Source organism: Chlorocebus sabaeus, chromosome X (genome assembly GCF_047675955.1).
Source record: "Chlorocebus sabaeus isolate Y175 chromosome X, mChlSab1.0.hap1, whole genome shotgun sequence".
NCBI lineage: Eukaryota > Metazoa > Chordata > Mammalia > Primates > Cercopithecidae > Chlorocebus > Chlorocebus sabaeus.
The window spans coordinates 80,988,131-81,014,833 of NC_132933.1; the positions used below are offsets into that span (position 1 = coordinate 80,988,131).

Sequence of the window (26,703 nt, forward strand, 5' to 3'; positions counted from 1 at the left end):
CTGCCCGGGTGGGCAGGGAAGCCTGGGAACAAGGTTGAGGCCCCAGAGGTGACAGAGCCAGAGGTTTCGCCCCCCACCCCTATCAAACCCTCAAGATCACTGGAGGGTGCAGGATGTCTGGGCACAAGGTGTCTCAGGTTCAAGGCCAAGTGCTGTGAGGTTCCTGAACTTGGGGAGCTCTGATATTGGGGTCAGCACTGCTGTATTCTCCATGACACACAGACAGGGAAATCAGCTCTGGCTTGTGTGTGGGAAGCTAAAACAGAAATTTCTGAGTCGGGCTGGCAGTAGGGGTGGATGGTGAGTACACATGGGGAGGGGCTGTGTTAAGGTGGACACTCCAGACTAATCTCATTAGCACTTTCTCCCTCAGTCAGCCCCAAGACAGGAGGGCTTGCTTAACAGCTAGGGAAGGAGGAATTGGGAAGCTGATGAGTCTACACGCCCAAGTTTTGCACCCCACACATTAAGGAGTCCCCCAAACCAAACCAGCTGCCAGCCCTGCCTTCCATCCCAGCTCCTCTATGGGGGAGGGGGCAGGACAACTGCAGAGTGTCCAGAGTCAGGCCTGGCACACACAAAGTGCTCCTTTTAATGTGTGCCCCTAAGAGGAGGACCCCAATCTGGCATCCTAGTGTCCCTGGGCTCCTGATGACAACCATCGAGCAAGGGATAGAAAGGGCATGGGCAAAGAGGTGTGTGCTGGAAGAGAGGTGAGTGGGGGAAGACAGAGGAGAAAGAGGAGGAGGAGAGCAAGGAGGAAAAGGAGGAGAGCGTGAAGAGAACCTACTTACTTGGGCCCTTGGGACCTCATCTCTATTTGGGTCATTATCTTCTCTGGTAGCAGCCTGGGACTCCCTGGTTTTCCTTCCTGGAGGTTTCTTCCCAGGGCTGCTGTGCTTGGGCTCCTTGGGTCTTGCGGAGTTCCCCAGGAGCCCCACACCAGACACTGGCGGGAAGCTGGCCGGATCAGGTGGAACTGCTGAGAGTCTCTGCCCCCAGGCAGGAAAGGCTCCCAGCAGGGCCAGTTTTGTTGCACCCCCTAGGGATTTCTTCTCCTGGGTCACCTTCCTTCCCAGAGGGCCCCGGGGTAGGGGCCCTGTAACTGCAGCTCCTGAGCAGTAGGGCCTGATCCCCACCTTTCCCCATACCATACTCTGCATTTTCTTCAAGGAAGACGTGTCCAGCTCTCCCACGGCTGGCCTCTCCATGGCTGGGGTGAGACTGCAGGGAGCAGAGGTCAGGAGAGGGCCTTGAATGTGAAAGTAACTCTCCTTGTGGTGCATACTTGGGCGTCTGCCAAGTGTCTGCTGGCTTCTCGGGGCTTCTAGGCTTGGCCTGGCTTCCTTCCTTGGTGCGAATGATCACCGTAATCACAGGTAAGCCGCTGCTCTCATCTGCGGAATCAGAGTCGTGGGTAGACAGCCTGGTGGGGCCTTCCACGCAGATCGCGGGGATCCGCTTGGACGCTCAATCTGCTCTTCCAGCCCCTTTCCCGGTTCTCCCAGGCTGGTCCTGACCCAGGGCTACTGAGGTGGAGAGGGCCGACGGAGTCCTGCTGCCATTCTCCCGGGCTGGGGCTCAGCGCGCCTCTCCCACTGGAACGGACCTCCAGGTCCACGCGGATGTCAGCGGACCCTTAGGCAGCGGAGCCTTCTGGGCACAGGTGTTCCTGGACGCTAGGCGGCAGCAGGACAGAGCAGGATAGAGGTTCGTCAGCCAGGTAGGACGAGTAGTCCACACTGTCCCCTTTGTCATGGACCGGAGTGCCAGATCGGCCTTCCTGGCCCCAGAGCACCACTCTTCCCTGCTCTATCATTTCCCTCTCAGGCTCGAAGCTGAAGCCCTCGGGATTTGTAAACCCGCCCTTGCCCTCACAGCTGCGCTTCTTCCCCAAATGGAGGCATCGGCAGTGGCCTTGGCCACGTGGGGCTCTGAGGCTGGCGGTGTGGCGGCCGGCCTGCTTGCCACCCTCTGGGCGGAAACAAGCCTCGCAAACGGACACCTCATCAGGGGAGCTCCTGGCGGCATTCCAGACAGCCTGGGCTGTGGGGAGACGGTCGTCCTGGTAGCCGAGGGAGGGGAGAGCCAAGCCCAGCCAAACCCAGCCAAGCGGGCCATGAGACAGGAACAGCGAGGCCTTTGGGCCACTGCCGCCCTCACCAAAGTCTGCTCACAATGTCCCTGACCACGCGTGGCTTCTGGGCACCCTCGAGGCCTACGCCTTGCCTTCTCACCGTCCCACGCCTTCTCATCGGTCCACCCACCACCAGCCAGCATGCCCCTTGTTGGGGGAGGCCTCTGGGATTTACCCAATCATGAGACAGACTCTTGGATTGCCCGGAGGCCTGTCGTTTGACTGAGTGGGTGTGCTTGGGTCCTGTCTTCGGGCCAGTGCCCACTGGAGCTCTCCATCCACCTCTTTCTTCCTGTCCTGCCACCTCTGGCTGGGCAGTGAGAGCCATGTCTCTGAGCCCCAGTGTCCCATTTGTAAGGTGGAGGTGGAGGGGAAAGCTGCCCCCAGCTCATCAGCTTGGGAGAGTAAATGTCGTGATGCACGCAAAGCACCCAGAGCACAGAGGAGCTGCAAGCCTCCATTCCACACCAAGAGCCAGCCCCGATGGGAACACGGTCAGGGAGGCCCACAGACAAGAAGCAAGGGGTTTAGGGTTGTTTCTGCTAGTGCTGCAAAAATCACCATTGTCGTTTTCCTAGGAGCTCACTGTGCTGAACCTGTAATGGCTTGGGGTAGCACGGACATGTTGACCATGCTTCCATCCATGAACGTGGGATGTGTCTCCATTTATTTGTCTTCTGTATCTTTCATTAGTGTTTGATCAGTTTCAGTACGCACACCTTACACCTCCCTGGATAAGTGTGTTCCAAACAAAGTGTTTTGTTCTTGTCCTGGTATTCTAAATATGTTGGTTTCCCGGGTATCTTTTCCGGATACTTTGTTGTTCGAGCATAGAAAAGTCAGTGATTTTCGCATGTTGCTTTTCCATTCTGCAAGTTTGCTGACTTTGTCTATTGGTTTTGATCGTTTTTTGGTGCAGTGTACATTAGGGTGTTCTCTATGTGAAATCATGTCATCTGCAAGCAGAGATAATTGAGCTTCTTACTTTCCAATTTAGACTCCTCTTATTCCTTTTTTTACACTACATGATTAAATCGGCATGTGGCTGTGAGTCCCGTGTGTGTGTGTGTGCATGTGTACGAGCGCGTGCGGGCTGGCACCCCTGTATGCCCCAACTTGGGAATCAAATTAATCAGGGGTGCTCTCCCTTGAGGGAGAAAGGCCTGATTCACAGAGTGAAGGCAGTGGTGAAGGATCCCTGAAGGCTCCAGTGCGCAAAAGCAGGGCTGGGATCTACCTTAAACAACAGATGTTTTTCAGTTCTAAAACCTAGGAGGGCATGGAGTGGGACAAACTCTTAGAAATAAAAAACTCCAACGTGCCAAACCACCACACCCACGTGCCAATCAACCCTCGTGGGCACAGCCACTTGCGATTTGATCACCTATTCTAAGAAAAATAGGAAGCAAATTAGAAACTAAGAAGCTCAATTATCTCTGCCTGCAGATGACATGATCATACATGGAGAAAACACTAAGGTACACTGCACCCAAAAACAGTCAAAACCAATAAACAAAGCAAAGTTACAGAGTGCAAAAGCAACGTGAAAATCACTCGCATTTCTATGCTGAAACAATAAGGTATACGAAAAAGACACCAGGAAACCAACATATTTAGAATATCAGGGCAAGAACAAAACCCTTTGGAATACGTTTATCCACGGAGGTGAAAAGTGTGCACACTGAAACCAATCAAACACTGATGAAACACGCAGAAGACCAATAAATGCAGACATATCCCGTGTTCATGGACGGGAAGACAGTTAACAGGTAGGTACTACCCAGAGCCGTTACAGATTCAATGTGGTGAGTGCCTAGGAAAATGAGAATAGTGCTTTTCACAGCACTAGCAGAAACAACCCTAAAGCCCCTGCTTCTTGACTGTGAGCCTCTCTGCCCATGTTCGTATCAGGTGCTGGATCTTGCTGTGGAACAGAGGCTTGCAGTTCCTCTGTGTGACCGGTGCTACTCATGCATCACGAAGAGGGCCGTAACCAGACATCGAATCTGCCAGCACCTTTACCTTGAACTTCCCAGTCTGCAGAACTGTGGGAAACAAACATTTGTTCTTTAAGCCACCCGGTCTATGGTACTTTGTTATAGCAGCCTGAACTGATTAAGATACTGATCATCAGGGAAATACAAATGAGAATCACAATATCGCATCACACTTGTTCGGGTGACCACTATTAAAAAACAACAACAACAACAACAACAAACCAGAAACTAGAACCCTTGTACACTAGTGGGGATGTGAAATGGTGTGCCCACTATTAGAAACAGTATGAAACTTTCTCCAAGATATAAAAATAGAAATACTTAAATATGACCCATCAATCCCACTTCTGAGTATATATCCAGAAGACCTGAAAAAGGATCTTGAATATGTATTTGCACACCCACATTCACGGCAGTATTATTCACAATAGCCTGGAGGTAGAAACAACCTGACTCTCCATGAATGGATGCATGGATTTTTACAATGCAGCATATACATCCAGTGCAATATTATTTGGCCTTTTAAAAAGGAAAATCCTGTCATATGATACAACACGAATGAAACTTCAGGACATTATGGTAAGTGAAATAAGCCAGTCACAAAAAGAAAAACATTGCATGATTATACTTATATGAGGTACTTTAAAAAGTCAAACTCTTAGAAACAAAAAGTAAAAGGGTGATTGCCAAAGGCTGTGGAGAGCAGGGGAAAGGGGTGTAGTTGTTCACTGGGTGTAGAGTTTCAGTTTCGGAGGATGAAAAAGTTCTAGAGATCAGTTGCACAATAAGATTCATATAGGGAATACTACTGTACTGTACACTTAAAAATGATTAAGATGATATGTTTTATGTTATTTTTTACCACAATGAAAAAAGTTCTACCTAGAGAAATTAGGTAAGAAAAAAAAAATCAAAGAGCATCTCAAACTAGAAAGAGAGATGTAAAATTATCTCTATTCACAAACGACACAATTCTGTACATAGAAAATCCGAAAGAATCTACAAAACCATTACTAAAGTTAATGAACAAATTAATGCACAAATTCAACAAGGTTGCAGAGAATAGGATAGATCAAAAGGCAAAAAATATAAAAGTACTGTATGATTCCATTTATATGAGGTACCTAGAGTAATCAAATTCATATCGACAGAAAGTAGAATGCTGTGTGCCAGCATCTGAGTGGGGGAAGAGGAAATGAGGGGGGCGTTATTTCATGGGTACATAGTTTCCATTTGGGAAGATGAAACAACTTGTAGAGATAGACAGTGGTGATGGTTGTACAGCAATGGGGATGTAGTTAACACTACTAAACTGTACACTTAACAATAGTCAAAACTGTAAACTTCTTTGTAACAAGAAAACAGATTTACTGATTTTAAGAGAAAAGACACTATTTTGTTTTGAAAAAGACAAGAAAGCTAGCCCGAGTACACATCTGAAATACTCAGAAAAATCCTACTCATATCTTCAGTATGTTCCAATAGCTTGTTTAAACAACACACTAAAAGTTAATAAATATTTTTATAATTCTAAAAGTCTCACAGTTATTGTACAATGCAAATCACCCACACACTACTATTTGGCTCATGCCAATTTTGTGAGGATATGATTTACAAAAGATATAGCGTTTCTCACAAAACTCACATCAGGAAATATGTATTTACAAAACCAAATACATTATACAAAAAACCATCATGTTATTCAGTAAAAATGTTTTTAAATCGGCCGGGCGCGGTGGCTCAAGCCTGTAATCCCAGCACTTTGGGAGGCCGAGGCGGGAGGATCATGAGGTCAGGAGATCGAGACCATCCTGGCTAACACGGTGAAACCCTGTCTCTACTAAAAAAAAATACAAAAAACTAGCCAGGTGAGGTGGCAGGCGCCTGTAGTCCCAGCTACTCGGGGGGGCTGAGGCAGGAGAATGGTGTAAACCTGGGAGGCGGAGCTTGCAGTGAGCTGAGATCTGGCCACTGTGCTCCAGCCTGGGCGATAGAGTGAGACTCCATCTCAAAAAAAAAAAAAAAAAAAAAGCTTATTCGACTGTAGTCCAAACTTGGAAAAGAATATTACATTATCACACACCTACTATCTCTACAAAAATTGCTTACCACATTTATATAATGTAGCCAGTCAACTGTAAACTGTGTTCAACTATCTCCTAGTGTTACTATGTTTCTGTGCTTGTGGGAATGAATAATGCAATCTGCCTAATTTAAATGAAATTTAAATAATGGCACTTTAAAAATACAGTATCTTAAAAAACCACAATGTAAAAAGTTTTGGTTGCTGGCTTTGAAATGGTGGCATAGGTGCAAGCTCGCTTCACTCCACCTCACAGAAAAAAAAATACATATATATATATAATGCCAAGATTATCACCTGCAATGTCCCTGAACTCAGCTATGATGAAGAGTCAGTTGCCAGGGCCACAGATAAGTGAAAAAACTCCAAGCAAACAATAAGAGAATTGGATTTCCATATCTGCAACACCCTCCCCCTGAATCTGCTTGGCACCACTTGTGCAGAAAATTTCCCTTGAGCCATGGTTTCTTCACTGGAAGAAGTGATACTGAGGTGACGGTCAGCTTCCACACCATCTTGGGTTCCCTGGCAGGAGAACTGTTCCTGACTCAACCCACGGGGAGCATCGTGAGTGCCTGAGGGGAGAAATGTCCCTGAAGACAGCCAGAGACAAAACAGGGAGGCAGAACTATCATCCTCAGCCCTGGAACCTCTGCTCTGTAACTCAGCCAGAGGAGATGCTAAATCAGAGTGGCTGTTCAGCAGCACCACACTGTTAGTGGGATGTTCCACGGGCCCCTAGGCATGGACCCTTAGCCAGATCTTCCAAACTGCCAAGATATCACTTCTGGGACCTTCCCCTTTCTGGATGGGCAGCACTCCGATCATTTGCTTGAGATGAGGCAGACTTGGGCTTAAGGAACCATCTAATGCTGTAAAGGAGTCAGTGGCCTGGCAGAAAAAAATAAGACATCCAACAGGTAAATTACAAAGAATCTCTAAGCAAACATAAAATTCCAGACAAGCCAGACAGAGAAGACTGGAATAAATAATGAATTTTTTCGGTATTTTATTTCATTTGTAGCTGTTGTGAAGGAGATTCTTGATTTTTTTTTCGGAGTGTTCACTGCTGGCATATAGAAATGCTAGATTTATGTGTGTTGATTTTCTATCCTGCAACGTGCTGAATTTGTTCATCAGTTCGAAGAGTTTATTGGTGGAGTCTTAAGGTTTTGCAAATACAAGATCGTGTCATCTGCAAACAAGTGGAAGGATAATTATCCGAGGCTGGAAAGGTAAGTGAGAGGTGAGGGAGAGGTAAAAATGATTAATGGGCCCCTCCAAAAAAGATATTTGAATGCACTGTCGGCTTCCCTGGTTTTGAGACTTTCAGACTTGGACTGAACTACTCCAAGCTTCTCCCTTTCCCCAGCTTTCAGTTCTTCCCCATTCAGTATGATACTAGCTGTGGGTCTGTATGTTCCTTTTACACCCAGTTTTGTGAGGGCTTTCACCATGAAGGAATTTTGAATTTTATCTAGTGGTTTTTTTCAGCATTAATTGAAATGATCATATGGTTGTTATCCTTCATTCTGTTGATATGGTGTATCACATTGATTTGCATATGTTGAACTGTCCTTGGATCCCTGGGATAAATCCCACTTGGTCATGATGATGACTGAACGCCTTTCCTGTACGATTTGGAACACAACAAGGTGCCCACGTTCACCACTTTTGCTCACCATGGTACTAGAAATCCTACCTGGAACAATCAGACAAGAGAAAGAAATAAAAGTCATCCAAATTAGAAAGAAAGAAGTCAAATTATCAATGTATTCTTGAATTTGATTTGCTAGTACTTGCTGAAGATTTTTGCATCAATATTCATGAGAGAAATTGGCCTGTAGCTTTCTTTCTTTCTTTTCTTGTTTAATGTGTGTTTGTCTGACTTTTGGTATCAGGGTATTACTGGCCTTGTGGAATGAGTTTGGAAATATTCCCGCCCCATCTGTTTTTCAGAAAACTTTGAGTAGGATTAGTACTAGTTCTTCTTGAAGTTTTTGTTCTTTTCTGATGTAAGTGCTTTTAGATATAGACTTCTCTCTTAGTACTGCTTTTGCTATATCCCATAGGTTTGGATATGTTGTGTTTCCATCATCATTCGTTTCAAGAAATTTTTAAATTTCCTCCTTAATTTCTCCCCTGACCCACTGGCCATTCAGGAGCATTCTGTTTAATTTCCATGTATTTGCATAGTTTCCAAAATGTCTGTAGTTATTGATCTCTAGTTTTATTCCATTGTGGTCAGAGAAGATGTCTGATGTTATTGCAATTTTTGGAATGTTTTAAGATTTGTGACCTCACGTGGTGTATCCTTAAGAATGATCCATGTACCGAGGAAAAGAACGTGTATTCTGCAGCCGTTGAATGAAAAGTCTTGTAAATATCTATTACATCCATTTGCCCTATAGTGCAGATTAAGACTGATATTTCTTTGTTGATTTCCTGTCTGGAAGTTCTCTTTAATGCTGAAAGTGGGAAGTTGAAGTCTCCAGCTATTATTGTATTGGAATCTATCACTCTCTTTAGCTCTAGTAATATTTGTTTTACATATCTGGGTGCTCGAGTGTTGGGTGCATATATATTTACAATTATTTTATCCGCTTACTCAATTGACCACTTTATCACTATATAATGACCTTCTTCATCTCTTCTTATACTCTCTGTCTTGAAATCTATCTTGTCTGACCTAAGTATAGCTACTGGTTCTCTTTTTTGGTTTCCATTGGCATGGAATATTTCTTTCCTTCTTTTTATTTTCTATGTTTGTCTTTATAGGCAATGTGTGTTTCTTATAGGAAACAGATCATTGGGTCTTTTAAAAATATTTATTCAGCGACTTTATGTCATTTGATTGGAGAATTTAGTTCATTTACATTCAATGTTACTATCGATAAGTAAGGACTTGCTCCTTCCAATTTATTTCCTTTCTGGTTGTTTTGTAATCTTCTTTTCCTTCTTCTTTTCCTCCTGTCTTCCTTTTACAGAAGATGATCTTCTCTGGTGGTAAAATTTAATTTATTGCTTTTTATCTTTTATGTATTCATTTTATGTTTTTCCACTTGAGGTTACCATGAGGCTTCCAGATACTATTTTATAACCCATTATTTTAAACTGATGACAACTTAGCACTGATTGTATACACAAACAAACAAGGGAAAAGATAACTTATGAAAATTCAACAACACTTTAACTTCATCTGCCCACTTTTAAACTTTTGTTGTTTCTCTTTGTGTCTTATTGTACAAAGTCTTGAAAAGTTCTCATAGTTATTAATTTTTTACACAGTGTTTTTCTGTGTGTAGTTCGTTGTTAAAATTTGGTGTTCCTGCAGGGGGAGCAATCAATGGAGGTTTCCATTCCAACTTCTTGCTCCACCCTCCCAACTGCATTCCTCAACTTCACAATTTCAGCTTGATTCCTTTTAACTACTTCAATATCATTGTTAAATTTATCTGATAGATTTCTGAATTCCCTCTGTGTGTTATTTTGAATTTCTTTCACTTGCCTCAAAACAGCTATTTTGAATTACTTGTCTCAAAGGTCACATATCTTTATTCTCCAGGACTGAACCCTGGTGTCTTCTTTAGCTCATTTGGTGAGGTCACGTTTTTCTGGATGGTCTTGATGCTTATGGATGTTCATCGGCGCCTGGGCATTGAAGAGTTCGGTATTCATTGTAGTCTTTGCAGTCTGGGCTTGTTTGTACCCATCTTTCTTCGGAAGGCTTTGCAGATATTCAAAGGGAGCTGGGTGTTGTAATCTAAGTTGTATCTGCATTAGGGGTACCCCAAGCCCAGTAACACTGTGGCTCTTGCAGACTTGTAGAGTACTGCCTTGGTGGTCTTGGATAAGATCCAGAAGAATTCTCTGAATTATCAGATAGAGACTCTTGTTTTCTTCCCTTATTTCTCCCAAACAAACTCTCAATCTCTCTCTCTCTCTCTTTCTCTCTCTCTCTCTCTCTCTTTCTCTCTCTCTCTCTCTCTCTATCTCTCTGTCTCTGCCCCTCGCCTCTGGCATTTCTACCTATCGCTCTTGCTCTCATTCTATCTTGCTCTCTCTTGCTCTTGCTCTCTCTCTGTGCCGAGACACCTGGACCTGCAGGTGGGGTGACACAGTCCCCCCTGTGGCCACCACCACTGGGGCCTTGCTGGGTCAGACCTGAACCCAGCACTGCACTGGGTCTCGCCCATTACCTGGCTGTAACCAATACCCGACTATTGCCTATGTTTACTCAAGGCTGGAGGACTCTACAGTTAGCAGGCGGCAAAGCCAGCCAGGCCTGAGTCCTCTTCTGGATGGCGAGTTCCCCCAGATCCCAGGTGGGTCCAGAGATGACCTCCAGGAGCCAGGGACTGGAGTCAAAAACCTTAGAAATCTACCTTGTGCTCTACACTATTGCAGCTAAGCTGCCACTCAACCCACAAGACAAAGTCCTTCCCACTCTTCCCTACCCTTTCCACAGACAGAGAAGCCTCTCTCTGTGGCCACCTCCACTGCAGGCCCACAGCAAGTATTGCCAGGCTACTGCCTGTGTTCACTTCAGACTGAAGTGTTCCTCAGTCATCTGTGATGAATACTGCTAGGCTTGGGACTCACCCTTCAGGGCAGTGGGCTCTCCTCTGGCCCACGGGAGGTCCAAAAGTCCCATGCAAGAACCAGGACCTGAACTCAGAGACCCCAAGTGCTCACTTGCTGCTCTGCCCCACTGTGGTCAAGCTGGCACCTAAGGTGCAAGACAAAGTCCCCTTTACTTTTCCCTCTGCTATTCTCCCGGAGAAACTGTCTCTGCCCATAGCCACCGCAGCTAGGAATGTGCTGGGTCTCCCCTGAAGCCAGCATGTCTCAGAGTCTCACTCAGGGCCCATGGTAAACTACCTGAGTATCATTACAGGTTGCTCAGGGCCCAAGGGCTCTTCAGTCAGCAGGTGATGGATCCTGTCAGGGCTGAGTCCTTCCCTTCAAGGCAGCAGATTCCCTTCTGGCCCAGGGCATGTCTAGAGATGTCATCCACGAGCTAGACCCTGAAATGGGGGCCTCAGGACTCTGCCCAGTGCTGTATCCTACTGTGGCTATGTTGACATCCAAGATGCAACACAAAGTCTTCTTTATGCTTCCCTCTCCTCTCCTCAAGTGAAGGAAGGAGTCTCTCCTGGAACTCTGAGCTGTGCTGCTGGGGCTAGGGGAGCCATGGTGGATGCATTCCCTTAGCCACCTTGGCTGGTGTCTCACTAGCTGGTGGGTTCCCTATGTTCTCTGACTCTGAACCGAGCACAGCACTAGGAGTTGCAGTCCTTGTGGCCTAGACCACCTCTCAAGTTTATTTAGAATCCCAGATCCCACAGTGGCGAGGCTTCCCAAAACCCAAGTTCCGACCTCTGTGATGTGTAAATCCCCTCTGGCTAGGGCTGGTCTAAATGCTCCCTCTGTGGGCCGGTTATCAGCCGACTTCACACCAGTTTTGCTTTCTGCTGTGACAGGGCAGCACTGAGTTCAATGCAAGTCCCATAGGCACTGGGTCATGCTGAGCAATCCTTTAATTAAGCAGCAGAAAAACATGCAAAAAATTAATGTGCTAGGAAATTTGATTTGCTAGTACTTTGTTGAGGATTTTTGCTTCTATGTTCCTCAGGCATATGGGCCTATAATTTTCTTGTAGTGTCCTCATCTGGCTTTGGTATTAGGGTAATGTTGGCCTTATAAAATGAGTTTGGAAGTATTCCTTCTTCTTCAGTTTATTGGATGAGTTTGAGAAGGACTGATCTTACTCCTTCTCTAAATGTTTGGTAGAATTCAACAGAAAGCCATCAATTCCTGGGCTTTCCTTCGATGGGTGACTTTCCACTACTGATTCAATCTCCTCATCCACTTTTTGTCTGTTCAGATTTTTTATTTCTTTATAATTCAGCCTTGGTGTGTTGTATGGATAAAAGACATTTATTCACTTCTTTTGGGTTATCCTATTTGTTGGCATACAATTGTTCATAATAGTCTCTTATAATCCTTTTAATTTCTGTGGCATTGGTTGTAATGTCTCTGCTTTCATTTCTGCTTTTAGTCAGTCTTTCTTTTTTTTCCTTTAATCTAGCTAAACATTTGTCAATTTTGTTGATCTTTTCAAAAAACCATCCCAGATTTGTGGCTATTTTCTATTGTTTTCCAAGTCCCCATTTTATTTATTTGTGTTCTGATGTTTATTATTATCTTCCTTCTACTATCTTTGGGCATAAACTCTCTTCTTTTTCTAGTTCTTTGAGGTGTAACATTTGGTTGTTACTTGAAATCTTTCTTGTTTTTTGATGTAAGCAATTATTGCTATAAACTTCCCCTTAAGGCTGTGTTTTTCCTGCATTTCTCATGTCTTGGTATGCTGTGAGTCCATTTTCATTTGTCTCAAGATAGTTTTTAATTTCCCTTTTAAGTTGTTCTTTGAACAATTTGTTGTTCGGGAACATGTTGTTTCATTTATGTGTATTTGAGGATTTTCTGAAATTCCTCCTGTTGTTGATTTCTAAGTTCATAACACTGTGATCAGAAAAGATATTTGATATGATTTCAATCTCCTTAAATGTGTTGACTTGTTTTGTGGCCTAACATATAATTTGTCCTGAAGAATGTTCAGTGTGCACTTGAGAAGAATGTGTCTTCTGCTGCTGTTAGGTGGAACATTCTGTATACGTCTGTTACGTCCGTTTGCTTTATAGTGTTCATACCCACCGTTTCCTTATCAATTTTCTCTCTGAATTTCCATTGTTGACAGTGGGATAGTGAAGTCTCCTCCTACTGTTGTATTGCAGTGTATTTCTCTCTCCAGATGTATAATTATTTGCTTTAAATATTTAGGTGCTGTAATGTTGCATGTATTTGTGTTTATAATTATTATAGCCTCTTGATGAATTGACTCCTTTATCATCATATAATGACCTTGTTTGTTTCTTTTTGTAGTTTTTGACTTAAAGTCTATTTTGTCACATACAAATATGTCGACTCTGGCTCTCCTTTGTTTCCTATTTGCATGACATGTGTTTTTCCATCCCTTCACTTTCAGTCTGTGTGTGTCCTAAAGGTGCAGTGGGTCTCTCACAGGCATCATATGCTTTGGTCTTATTTTTTGTTTGTTTGTTTGTTTTTGTTCTTGTTTTCCCCATTCAGCCTCGCTATGTCTTTGACTGGAGAATTTTAATCCATTAACATTCAAGTTAATTCTTGATAGGTAAGGACTTACTGTTGCCACTTTGCTTTTTGTTTCTGGTTGTTTTGTGGATTCTTTGTTCCTTTCCTCTTTTGCTGTCTGCCTTCATGATCAAGTGGTTTTCAATAGTGATATGCTGCGATTCTTCACTTTTTATCTTTTATGTATCTACTATGGATTTCTGTTTTATGATTACCATGAGGCTTACATAAAATATCTTATGGTTTTAACAGGCTATTCTGAGCTGATAACAACTTAATTTTGATTACACACAAAAACTACAATTATGCTCCCTAACTCCCCTTATATTTTATAATTTTGATGTCACTATTTACATCTTTTTTATATTCCGTATCCCTTAACACATTTTTGTAGCTATACTTTTACAAATAGTTTTGTCTTTTAACCTTCATACTAAAGATACAAGTGATTTACACATCACCATTATGATAAGAGCATTCTGGGTTTGAACATGTACTTACTTTACCCATGAATTTTCTTTTTTCATATTTTCATATTACCAATTAACATCCTTTTCTTGACCGGGTGCAATGGCTCACGCCTGTAGTCCCAGCACTTGGGGAGGCTGAGGCAGGCTGATCACTTGAGCTGAGGAGTTCCAGATCAGCCTGAGCAACATAGTGAAACACTGTCTCCACAAAAATACAAAGAAAAACAAAATTAGTTGGGCGTGGCAGTGCAGGTTTGCAATCCCAGTTTTTTGGGAGGCTCATGTAGGAGGTTTGCTTGAGCCTGGGAAGTCAAGTTTGCAGTGAACCACGATCACACCACTGCACTCTAGCCCAGGCGATAGAGTGAGACCCTGTCTCAAAACAAACAAAGAAACAAACAAAAAAACAAAACCCAAAGAACAAAGAAACTCAAAAACCAGATCGTTTTCTCTCAGCTTGAAGAATTCCCTCTAGCATTCCTTGTAATGCAGTGAACTACTTCAGGAAGATGATTTTTAATTCCTTCTTAGGAAGTTTCTAAATCTCTGCTTCTTTAGGGTTAGTCAGTGAAGCATTACTTTGTTCCTTTGGTAGTGTCATGCTTCCCTGATTGATTGTGACCTTTGTGGCTGTGCATTGGCGTCTGTACATTTAAAGAAGCAGGGACTTGGGCCGGGCGCGGTGGTTCATACCTGTAATCCCAGCACTTTGGGAGGCAGAGGTGGGCAGATCACTTGAGGTGAGGAGTTTGAGACCAGCCTGGCCAACATGGTGAAACCCCGTCTCTACTAAAAATACAAAAAGTTAGCTGGACGTGGTGGTGGGCACCTGTAATCCCAGCTACTCAGGAGTCTGAAGCAGGAGAATCACTTGAACCCGGGAGGCGGAGATTACAGTGAGCTGAGATTGTGCCATTGCACTCCAGCTGGAGCAACAATAGCGAAAATCCGTTTAAAAAAAAAAAAAAAAGAAAGAAAAACAAAAAAGAAGTAGGGACTTACTCCAGTGTTTGATGACTGCTTCTGGCTGGAAAAGCCCTTCACGGTTCGGTCCATCCAGAGATTCTGGGAAGACCATCTGGCATGGTGCGTGGATGGGTTTGCTGCTGGATTTCTTGGGAAAGCTGGCTTGGTGAGCAGGTAGGGTGGACCTGGAACCTGAGTTCATGGATTTGGGCCTGGGTCTTAGTGCCATGGGGACCAATCTGGCTATGGGGGCCAGTCTTGCCCTGGGGTGGGCCTGAAGCCCGAGGCCATGTGGGTCAGACTTGCTCTTGGGCTGTCTGGCGCCTGGGGTGGGCCTGGAGCCTGAGTCTGAGAGGGCCAGCCTGGGGTCTGAGGCCAAGGGCATTAGTGTAGCACTGGACAAGTGTGGAGACTTTAATTCTTGGGGGCTGGCCTGGAAGCTGGCTTTGCAGGTGCTGGCCTGGTGCTTGAGGTCACAGGGGTCAGCCTGGAGCTGGAATGGATACAGAGGCTAGGTCTATGCGTGCCAGCCTGAAGTCTGAAACTATAGAAGCCGGCCTATCATTGAAGCAGACCAGGTCCAGGGTCAGTAGGGATTGTGCTGACACTGGGGAAGATCTGGAAGCTGGGTCCACAAGTCCAGGCCTGAAATCTGGGGCTGTAGAGACCGGTCTGCAGGTGATATCTGCATGTGCCAGCCTGGAGTCTGGGGCTCTGGAGGCTGGCCTGGAGTCTGAGGCTGCAGGGCCAGCCTGGCCCCATGGCAGGCCTGGCGACTCATTCCATGGGTGCCAGCCCAGAGCCTAGGGCTATGAGGCTAGCTTTGCCCCAATGCAGGCCTGGAGGCTTGGTTCATGGGTGCACCCAGAGTCTAGGGCTGAGGGAGCGGCCCGGCCATGGGGCCAGTCTGGAGCCTGGGACAACCAGGGACTGCCTGGTGATGAGGTGGCCCTGGAGCCTGAGTCTATGGGGACTGGACCAGCACTGAGGTGGAGCTGAAGGCAGTGTGCACTGGTGACCTGGAGCCTGGGACTGGAAGGGCAAGCCTGGAGCCTGAGTCCGTGGGGGTCAGCCTATGCTAAATTGATTTACAACAAAAGCGCCAAGGCCATTCATGGGGAAAGAATTGTTTCTTAAAGAAATGGTGCTAGGATAACTGGTTATCTACATGCCAAAGAATGAAGTTGGACCCCTACTTCATACCATATACCATATACAAAAACTAACTCAAAATGAATCAAAAACATAAATGTAAGAGTTAAAATTAATACTTTTAGAACAAAACACAGGGGTAAATCATGTCTTTGTATTTGGCATTGGATTCTTAGAATATGACACCCAAAGCACAGGCAACAAAACTAAAGATGATAAATGGGACTTCACTGAAATTGAAAACTTTTGTGGATCAGTGGACATTATCAAGAAAGTGAAAAGGTAACAGAATGAGAGAAAATCTTTTGCCAATTATATATCTGATCATGTAACATCTGGAATATATTAAAACTTACAAAAAACCATCAAGAAAAGGCAAACCCATTTTTGAAATAAGGAAAGGATTTGAATAGACATACCTCCAGTGAAGATATGCAAATAGACAAGAAATGCATGTAAAGATACTCAACATGATTAGCTATTAGGAACATGCAAATCAAAACAATAAGGTACTGTTTCACATCTACTAGAATGGCAATACTTTTTTCAAGATGGAAAACAGGAATTGTTGAATAGGATGTGGAGAAATTAGAACCTTCATACACGGCTGATGAGAACGTAAAATAATTCGGCCACTGTGGAAAACATTTTGGTGATTCCTAAAAATTTAAACATATGATTACCATGTGACTTGAGCATTACACTCCTGGGTATATAGTCAAAAGAACTGAAATCAGGTGCTCAAAGACATACTTGCACATGCATGTTCATAGCAGCATTATTTCAAAAGTCAAAAGTTGAGAATAATCCAAATACCCATCAACCGATGAATGGATAAACTATCTGTGGTCTATGCGTACACTGATATGTTATTCAGCCATAAAAAGGAATGAAATACTAATAGATGCTACAATGTGGATGGGCCTTGAAAACATCATGCTAAGGAAAGAAGCCAAGGCCGGGTGCAGTGGCTCACGCCTGTAATCCTAGCACTTTGGGAGGACAAGATGGGTGGATCACTTGAGGCCAAGAGTTCAAGACCAACTGGGCAACCTGGTGAAATCCTGTCTCTACAATAAATACAAAAAATTAGCCAGACATGGTGGTGCATGCCTGTAGTCCCAGCTACTCGGGAGGCTGAGGTGGGAGGATCCCTGAGCCCAGGAGGTCGAGGCTGCAGTGAGCCTCGTTTCCACCACTGCACTCCAACCTGAGTGACAGAGAGAGACCGTGTCTCAAGGAAAAAAAAAAAAAAAGAGTGAGAGAGACACGAAGGTCACATATTGTGTGATTTTATTCACATGAAATATCCAGAATAGGTAAACCCATAAAGACAGAAACTAACTTAGTGGGTGCCTGAGTCCAGGAAGAAGAGGATGGGAAGTAGTTTCTTAATGAGTATGCAAATTTCTGTGGAAGTGATGAAAATGTTCCAAACTAGATAGAGGCAGTACTTGCACAACATTATGAAAATACTGAATGCTGGCCGGGCGCGGTGGCTCAAGCCTGTAATCCCAGCACTTTAGGAGGCCGAGACGGGCAGATCACGAGGTCAGGAGATCGAGACCATCCTGGCTAACACGGTGAAACCCCATCTCTACTAAAAAATACAAAAAACTAGCCGGGCGAGGTGGTGGGCTCCTGTAGTCTCAGCTACTCGGGAGGCTGAGGCAGGAGAATGGCGTGAAATCGGGAGGCGGAGCTTGCAGTGAGCTGAGATCTGGCCACTGCACTCCAGCCTGGGCGACAGAGCGAGACTCCGTCTCAAAAAAAAAAAAAAAAGAAAATACTGAATGCTGCTGGACTGTTCATTCTGAAAGGTTAATGTTATGAAAACTCCTCAAAAAATAAATTTAAAAATTTATTGGCAATACCTCTAAGGTCTATTTCTGGAATCTCTCTCTTTTCTGCTGACTTATATCTACCCCACTGCTAATAACACCCTTGTTGTATTCAGTGTAGTATTCTCCTGAGTCTTAGAAGTCAGGTTTGGGAGGCCAAAGCAGGAGGACCACTTAAGCTCAGGAGTTCAAGATCAGCCTGGGCAACATAGTGAGGCCTGGGAAACATAGTGAGACTCCATCTCTACAAAAAAATAGATATATTAGTCAGGTGTGGTGGTGCACACCTGAAGTCCCAGCTACTCAGCCGGTTGAGGCGAGAAGATCATTTAGGTCCCGGAGTTAAAGGCTACAGTGAGCCATGATTGTGTCACTGCACTCCAGCCTGGGAACAGAATGAGACTCCGTCTAAAAAAAAAAGGTAAGTAAAGTGATTCCTTCAACTTTATGCTTTTTAACTTTTTTTTTTTTTTTTTTTTTTTTTTTGAGGTGGAGTCTTGCTCTGTCATCCAGGCTGGAGTACAGTGGCATGATCTCAGCTCACTGCAATCTCCACCTCCCGGGTCCAAGCAATTCTCCTGCCTCAGTCTCCCAAGTAGCTGGGACTACAGACACGCACCATCACACCCAGCTAATTTTTGTATTTTTAGTAGATACAGGGTTTCACCATGTTGGCCAGGATGGTCTCGATCTCTTGACCTCATGATCAACCCGCCTCGACCTCCCAAAGTGCTGGGATTAGAGGTGTGAGCTACTGCACACTGCCAAAAATTGTTTTAATGATTTTAGTTCTTTTGATTTTTAGTATAATTTTAGAATCATGTTGTGTATGTCTACAAAAAATCCTACTATCATTTTAATTGTATTGCGTTAAATATATAGATCAACTCACGGAGAACTCATTTATTTGTTGAGTGTTTCCGTTTATAAACACAGTACACTCATGTGTATTACATTCATTTAGGCCTTCCTGGATTTCTTTCATTAGCATTGTGTAATTTTCAGAACATAGAATTTCTTTGATTCATGCCTAGGTATTTCATTTTTGCAGTTATGGTAAATGTCACTGGTTTTTAAATGTTTTGTTTCTATTTCTATACTTACTTTATATAGAAATACAATTTATTTTTGTGTATTGAGCTAATATGCTTTACCTTTAGTAAACCCGCTTATGAGTTCTAGGAAATTTTTTGTAGATTCCATGGAATTCTAGGCATAGATAATAATGTCATATGTGAATACCAGGCAGTTTGATTTCTTCTTTTCCTATCTGAAAGTCTTTTAATTCTATTTCTTGAATTATTAAAATAGGAAGGACTTCTAAGTACGATGTTGAATAGAAGTGGCAAGAGTAGACATCCTTGTATTGTTCATGAACTTAGGAGGAAAACGTTCAGGTGTTCACTATTAACTATGGTATTAGCTGTGGGTTTTCTTGATAAAGATTCCCTTTATCAAGCTGAGGAAGGTCTTTTCTGTTCTTAGTTTACTGAGAGTTGATGTCTTGAATGGATGTTGAATTTTGCCAAAGGCTTTTTCTACGTCAATTCATATGATCATGTATTTCTTTCTTTTATTGACCATGAATATAATGGAATAAATTTATTGTTTGTTTTTAACATTCAACAAGCCCTGCATTCCTGGGATAGGCTTCACATGGTTGAACTATATACATACATATTTTAGACATTGCTGGATTCAATTTGCTAATATTTTGTGACGATTTTTGCATTTATGTTCATAAGAGTTGGTGGTCTGTTGTTTCTTGCTTGCTTGCTTCTTTTATACAGTCTTTGACTGGTTTTGGTATCAGGGTAATCCTGGCCTCATAAAATGTGTTGACAAGTAGTCTTTACTGTTCTATTTTTGGGAAGAGATATTGTAGAATTGGTATTAAATCTTCTTTGAATGTTTGGTGGAATTTGCCAGTGAAACCATCTGGGTTGGAATATCTTCTTTGGAAGGTATTTTACTATGAATTCCATTTCTTTTTATATATACATTTTTTGTAGAACTAGGGTCTCACTTTGTTGCCCAGGCTGGTCTCAGTCTTCTGGGCTCAGGCGATTCTCCCAGCTTGGCCTCCCAAAGTTCAATGTCTTTATAGGACTATTCAAGTTATTTCATATTGGGTGAGTCTTGATAATTCGTGCCTTTAAAACATTTAGTCCATTTCATGTAAGTTCTTGAATTGAGTTGTTTGTGGTATTGGGTTGCTGTAGAAGTTTTTGCTATTAAAAGTAACGACAAAAACCGCAATGACTTTTGCACCAACATTATACCATCTGTCCCTCTTTTGGGCCATTGTTAGTATGTGTCTTAGTCTGTTTTGTGTTGCTGTAACAGAATACCTGAGACTGAATAATCTAAAAATAAAAGAGGTTGATTTAGCTCATGATTCAGCAAGCTGGGAAGTAGGAGGAGCATGGCACCAGTAACTGCTCAGCTTCTGGTAACAGTCATCTCCTAGGCCAAAACACAGTGGAAAAGGCCAAAGGGGAAGCAGACACATGCGAAGAGGGAAAACCCGAGGGGCATGCTGGCTTTATAACAAACTCACCGTTATGGGCACTAATCCGGTCTCACCAGAGCCAGTACTCACTCACTACCTCGAGAATGGCAGCAGCTGTTCATGAGGGATCTGTCTCCTTGATCTAAACACCTCCCACAAGGCCCCACCTCCCAACACCATCACGCTGAGGGATCCAATTTCCACATGAGTTTTGGCGGGCACAGACCAATCATATCCAAACCATAGCAGTGTATTTCTGTATTCCCAGGATCTGGAAAGATCTCAATAAGACAAAGTTTTTTTTATAATGTTCATTTTTCTGTGCCCTTCATGTGTAATAAAGAATTTGCCTGGACTTTGTCCCTGAGTCCTGGGAGATAACCTCTAATCCCTTGCAATTTCCTGAGTGATAGTGTCATTCCTGATGAGTCCCAAGGACCACACTTCATGGTTTATGCTAATGAGGTGAATCATGGGAGGCCCCTAAATAGTTCACGTAATGAGATGACTCAGACTGGAGGCTGGCCATACCAGAAAGTCCAACCATATGGCTAGAGGGTTGGGGCATTGAACCATGTGATACCAGCCCAGTCACCAGAGAGAGGGAGGGAGGCTGTAGATCGAGTTAAACCAGATGACCAACTAACAGATGGCCAACACAGAGGGTTTATCTGAATTATCTCATCTGCCATTACCAGGAGGAGAAGACATTGGGTTTATTCCCATCTCAGTGATCACTCCTCAGTCTTTACTGGTTCCTCATCTTCTCTCAAAATTCTCTTTTTGGGGACGGGAAGATGTTGGAAATGTTCTATATTTTGATCTGGATGGTGGTTACATGGGGGTATAACTGTGATAAAATTGTATACTTACATTTCTGTGATTTGTTGTATGTATGCAATGCCTCAATTTTTAAAAGATGTCATATAAAAGTGGAAATATATGGTCTAAGCTGGAAGAAGATATTTATCCTATATACAATTGACAAAAGATTGGTATCAAGAATATGTTTTTAGAACTTGTAGAAATCAATAAGACAAACAGCCCAGTAAGAAAATAGGCAAAAATCCTGAATAGAAATTCCATAGAGGAAGGAACCTATGCAGCCAATAAACACATGAAGATATGCTCAGCTCATCAGTAGTCAGGGAGATGCTAAACATGACCTCAAGATAAATATTGTACCCATTTGATTGGCAAAGAATAAGAAACCTAGCAACATCAAAGGTTAGAGATAACGCAGAGCAGTGGGATCTCATACAGCTTGAAACATGTTGGGAATATAAATGAACACAATAAGTTTGGAAAACAATGTGGCATCAATATATAAAGTAGATCATTGACAACTCAGCAATTCCTATCAATGTCCTCTGGACAAGAATTTCACAGCAGCATTGGCCACAGTAGCAATAACCTGGGACCAGTGCAAATGCTCATGAACAAGAGAATGCCTAAACTGTGGTATAGGCACACCATGATATACTATGTAGCAAGGCAAATGGGTGAACTGCAGTTCTATACTCAACAGTGGATAATGTTAATATAAGTATGAAAATAGTAATTCCCACAGGACTACATACCGTGTGACACCCTTGTCATAAAGTTCAAAATCAAGCAAAACTGAAGAGTATAATGGCCGAGCGCAGTGGCTCATGCCTGTAATCCCAGCACATTGGGAGGCAGAGGTGGGCGGAGTGCTTGAGTCCAGGAGTTTGAGACCAGCCTGTGCAACATGGCTAAACCCCGTGTCTCCTAAAAATTAGCCAGATGTCACAGTGTGCACTTGTACTCCCAGGTACTCGCGAGGCTGAGGTGGGAGGATCACCTGAGCCAGGGAGGTCGAACCTGCAGTGAGCCAAAATCATGCTGCTGTACTCCAGACTGAACGATCAGAGTGAGACCCTGTCTCAAAAACAAACAAACAAAAAGAGTGTATTGTTTCATATATATACTTATTTTCAATAAAAATGAAAGGAATGCCAAGTACACAATTCAGGCTGGGGTTGCCTCCGGTGGAAGTGAAGGGATTCAGGAGGTTACGGTGAGGGGAGCTCAGAGGCAGATATACAGGTTTCTACTAATAGTCTAGTTCTTGGATTGGGTAATAGGTAAATGGGGGCACATCGCATTTTAAAATAAACAAATAGGGCCTCATATCAATCACGGGTAGCATGTTATGAAATAAGGATTATGATTAACTCAATTCTATATTACCAAAGTCTCCTCCAAAAATCAAATGCTGCGTTGACCTACTTAGACCCAGGCCTGAAATATTTGTTCTTCTCTCCTTCCAGGCTTCACACATGCTCCCCCAGCTCTTTGGTCAGGCCGGAAAGCATTTGAGTTCGACATCTCTTTTTGTATCTATTTGAGCAGGAGGCACTAGAGCAGGGCTGCATGTCTTGCATCTGACACTGTTTAACCCCAAAAATAGTTGGGACAGGAAGAATCCCCCAGAACCCTGGAATAAACGGGGTCCTGATGATCAATACGAGTTCTCCTCAGCAAATGCAGAATACAGCAAACCGAAGAAAGAATGTCCAGACTTCTAAATGGAATGTTTCCCTACAAAACAGTTTAGAATGAAGGTCTTCCAGAGGCCTTTTGCACAATTTCCTACTTAACTAGGAAATATTCCTCCTGTAAGTGCACAAAATCATGTTAGCGTATCGTGTTGGGTTTTATCACTGATTCATAAACATGTTACCCATTTATTATGAAGAACATGGCAAAGGATACAGACGAACAGCCAGATGAGAGAGATGCATAGGGCACAGTATGTGGGAAGGGGTATGGAGCTTCTATGACCTCTCCAGGTGCACTTCCCTCTAGGAACTTCCATGTGTTCAGCTATCTGGAAGCTCCCTTCCCCCCAAATTCTTAAAAATATAGAGCCCCGGGCCTCAATTTTTGGTCTGATTCTTTTCTTTAACTACATTCTTGCCACAGCTGATGGAAGACGCTGGTTTCAGTACTACCTACATCAGGAACAAGACAAAGATGTCCCCTTTCACCACTGCTATGCAACGTAGTACTGCAACATTTAGTCAAAAATCTTAGGCAAGAGAAAAAAATGAAAGGCACACAAAACAGAACGTAACAAGTTTGCTGGGCTCACGCTTGTAATCTTAACATTTTGGGAGACCAAGGCAGGTGGATCACACGAGGCCAGGAGTTTGAGACCAGCCTGGGCAACATGGCGAACCCCTGTCTCTACCAAAAATACAAAAGCTAGCCGGGCCTGGTGGCACCCAACTACATCTGGGCCTGAGGCATGAGAATCGCTCAAACCCAGGAAGTCGAGGCTGCAGTGAGCTGAGATCGCACCACTGCACTCCAGCCTAGGTGACAAAATGAGACTCTATCTCAAAAAAGAAAAGAAAAAAAATAAGAAATTAAATTACCTCTCTCTGCAGATAACATGATCGTACATATATGAAGTCTTAAAATATTTTACAAAAAACAAAATCAACATATACAGTAGCACTTCTGTACATTAATAACAAAGTATCTGAAAATAAATCAAGAAAACAATTCCATTTAAAAGAGTTCTCAAAAATAACATAAAATACTTGGGAATAAATTCAATCAAGGAGGTAAAAGATGTGTACACTGAAAACTATAAAACATTGATGAAAGCAATTGAGGAAACTGCAAATAAATGGAAAGCTAACCCATGATCAGGGATTGGAAGAATCAATGCTGTTAAAATGTCCATACTCCTCAAAGCAATTAACAGATTCAATGCAATCCCTATCAAAATTCCAATGCTAGTTTTACATATATAGAAAAAGCAATCCTAAAATTCGCAGCAAACCACAAGAGACTCCAGTTACCCAAAGCAATCTTGAGCAAAACGAACAAAGCTGAAGGAATCACGACCTGATCTCAAAACATAATAAACGTTAGAGTAATCAAAACAGCATGGTACTGGCATACAAACAGACACATGGACCAATATAATAGACTAGAAAGAATTCTTGCATTTATGGTCAAGTGATTTTCAACAAAGATGCCAAGAACACACAATGTGGAAAGGACTGTCTCTTCAATAAATGGTCTTGGGAAAATGGAAATATCCACATGCAGAAGAATGAAATGGGACCCTTGTCTCAGATCATACACAAAAATCTAGGCAAATTGGACTCCGGATTTAAATATAAGACCTGAAACTGTAAAACTACCAGAAGAAAACATAGGGAGAAACATCCATGGCATTGACCTGGGCAATCACTTTTGCGCTATGACCCCAAAAGCATGAGCAACCAAAGAAAAAATAGAGAAATGGGATTACGTCAAACTGAAAGGCTTCTGCACAACAAAGGGAATGATCAACAGAGTGAAGAGGCAACCTACAGAATGGGAGAAAATATTCACAAACTATACATCTGATAAGGAGTTAGTATCCAAAATATATAAAGAACTCAACTCAATAACAAGAAAACAAATCACCTGATTTTAAAATGTGCAAAGGATCTAAATAGATATTTCTCTGAAGAAGACATACAAATGGCCAACAGTTGTATGACAATGCTCAACATCGGGGCCGGGCGCGGTGGCTCACGCCTGTAATCCCAGCACTTTGGGAGGCCGAGACGGGCGGATCACGAGGTCAGGAAGTTGAGGCCATCCTGGCTAACATGGTGAAACCCCGTCTCTACTAAAAATACAAAAAAAAATTAGCCAGGCGCGGTGGCAGGAGCCTGTAGTCCCAGCTACATGGGAGGCTGAGGCAGGAGAATGGCGTGAACCTGGGAGGCGGAGCTTGCAGTGAGTGGAGATCACACCACTGCACTCCAGCCTGGGTGACAGAGCGAGACTCCGTCTCAAACAAACAAAAAAAGAAATGTTCAACATCACTTATCATCAGGGAAATGTCACAATGAGCTATGACTTCACACCTGTTAAAATGGCTATTATCAGAAAGATAAAAGAGAACAAGTGTTGGCGAGGATGTGAAGAAAAGAGAACCCTTATACACTGTTGGTGGGAATGGAAATTAGTACAGCCACCGTGCAAAACAGTATGGAGACTTTTCAAAACACTAAAAATAGAAGTATCCAGCAATCCCACTACTGGGCATTTATCCAAAAGAAAGGAAATCGGTATATCAAAGAGATACTTACACCCCCATACTTATTGCAGCACTCATCACAATAGCCAAGATATGGAATCAACCTAAGTGTCCATCGGTGGATGAATGGATGAAGAAAATGTGGTATATATACACAGGGAATACGATTCAGCCACAAAAAGAATGAAATCCTTTCATTTGCAGCAACCTGGATGGAACTGGAGGTCATTATGTTAGGTGAAATAAGCCAGACACAGATAGACAAATACCTTATGTTCTCACTCATATGTGGGAGGTAAAAATGTTGGTCTCACAGAGGCAGAGAATAGTGATAGATATGAGAAGCTGGGAAATGTGTGTGGATTGGGGGAAGGGGCGTTGGGAAGAAGAGAAGTTGGTTAATAGGTATAAACATACAGTTAAAAAGGAATAAGTTCTAGGCTGGGCATGGTGGCTAACACCTGTAATCCCAACAGTTCAACAGTTTGGGATGCCGAGGCTGGCAGATCGCATGAGCTCAGGAGTTCCAGACCAGCCTGGACAGTATAGTGAAACCCTGTCTCTAGGGAAAAAAAAAAAAAAATTAGCCCTGCATGGCAGCATGTGCCTGGCAGCCTCCCAGGTACTCGGGAAGCTGAGGTGGGAGGATCACTTAAGCCCAGGAGGCTGAGGCTGCAGTGAGCTGTGATCACGCTGCTGCACTCCAGTCTGGGGCGACAGAGTGAGAGCCTGTCTCAAAAAAAAAAAAAAAAAGGAATAATCTCTAATGTTCAACAGCAGAGTCGGATGACTACAGTTAACAGCAATGTATTGTATATTTCAAAATAGCCAGAAGAGAGGCCTGGAAATATCTCCAATACTAGGAATGAAAAATATTCCAGGTGATGGTTACCCCACATATCCTGACTTGATCTTTACACATCCTATGCACGTGACACAATATCACACGCACAGCATTAATATGTGCAGATATTATGTATCCATTAAAATTAAAATTAAAAAAAGTATCCATAGCACTATCATTTGATTTAGTAATCCCACTACTGGATATACGGCCAAAGAAAATGAAATGAGTATGTCAAAAATATCTGCACTCGCATATTCATTGCAGCACTGTTCACAAGAGCCAAGACGTGAAGTCAACCTAAGAGCCCATGAGATGGTTGAACGGATAAAGCACATGTGTGTATGTACACATAGTAGAATGGTATTGAGCGTTTTTTTGTTTTTTTTTTTTAAAAAAAAAAAGGAAATCCTGTCATTTGTGACAACATGAGTGAATCTGGAATACATGA

The 26,703-nt window shown here is 43.1% G+C and overlaps 1 pseudogene; it reads right to left on the reverse strand.

Annotated features, from left to right (window-relative positions):
- LOC119620955 (uncharacterized protein CXorf49-like) overlaps window positions 1-26,703 on the reverse strand; it is a 37,220-nt pseudogene that overhangs the window by 692 nt on the left and 9,825 nt on the right.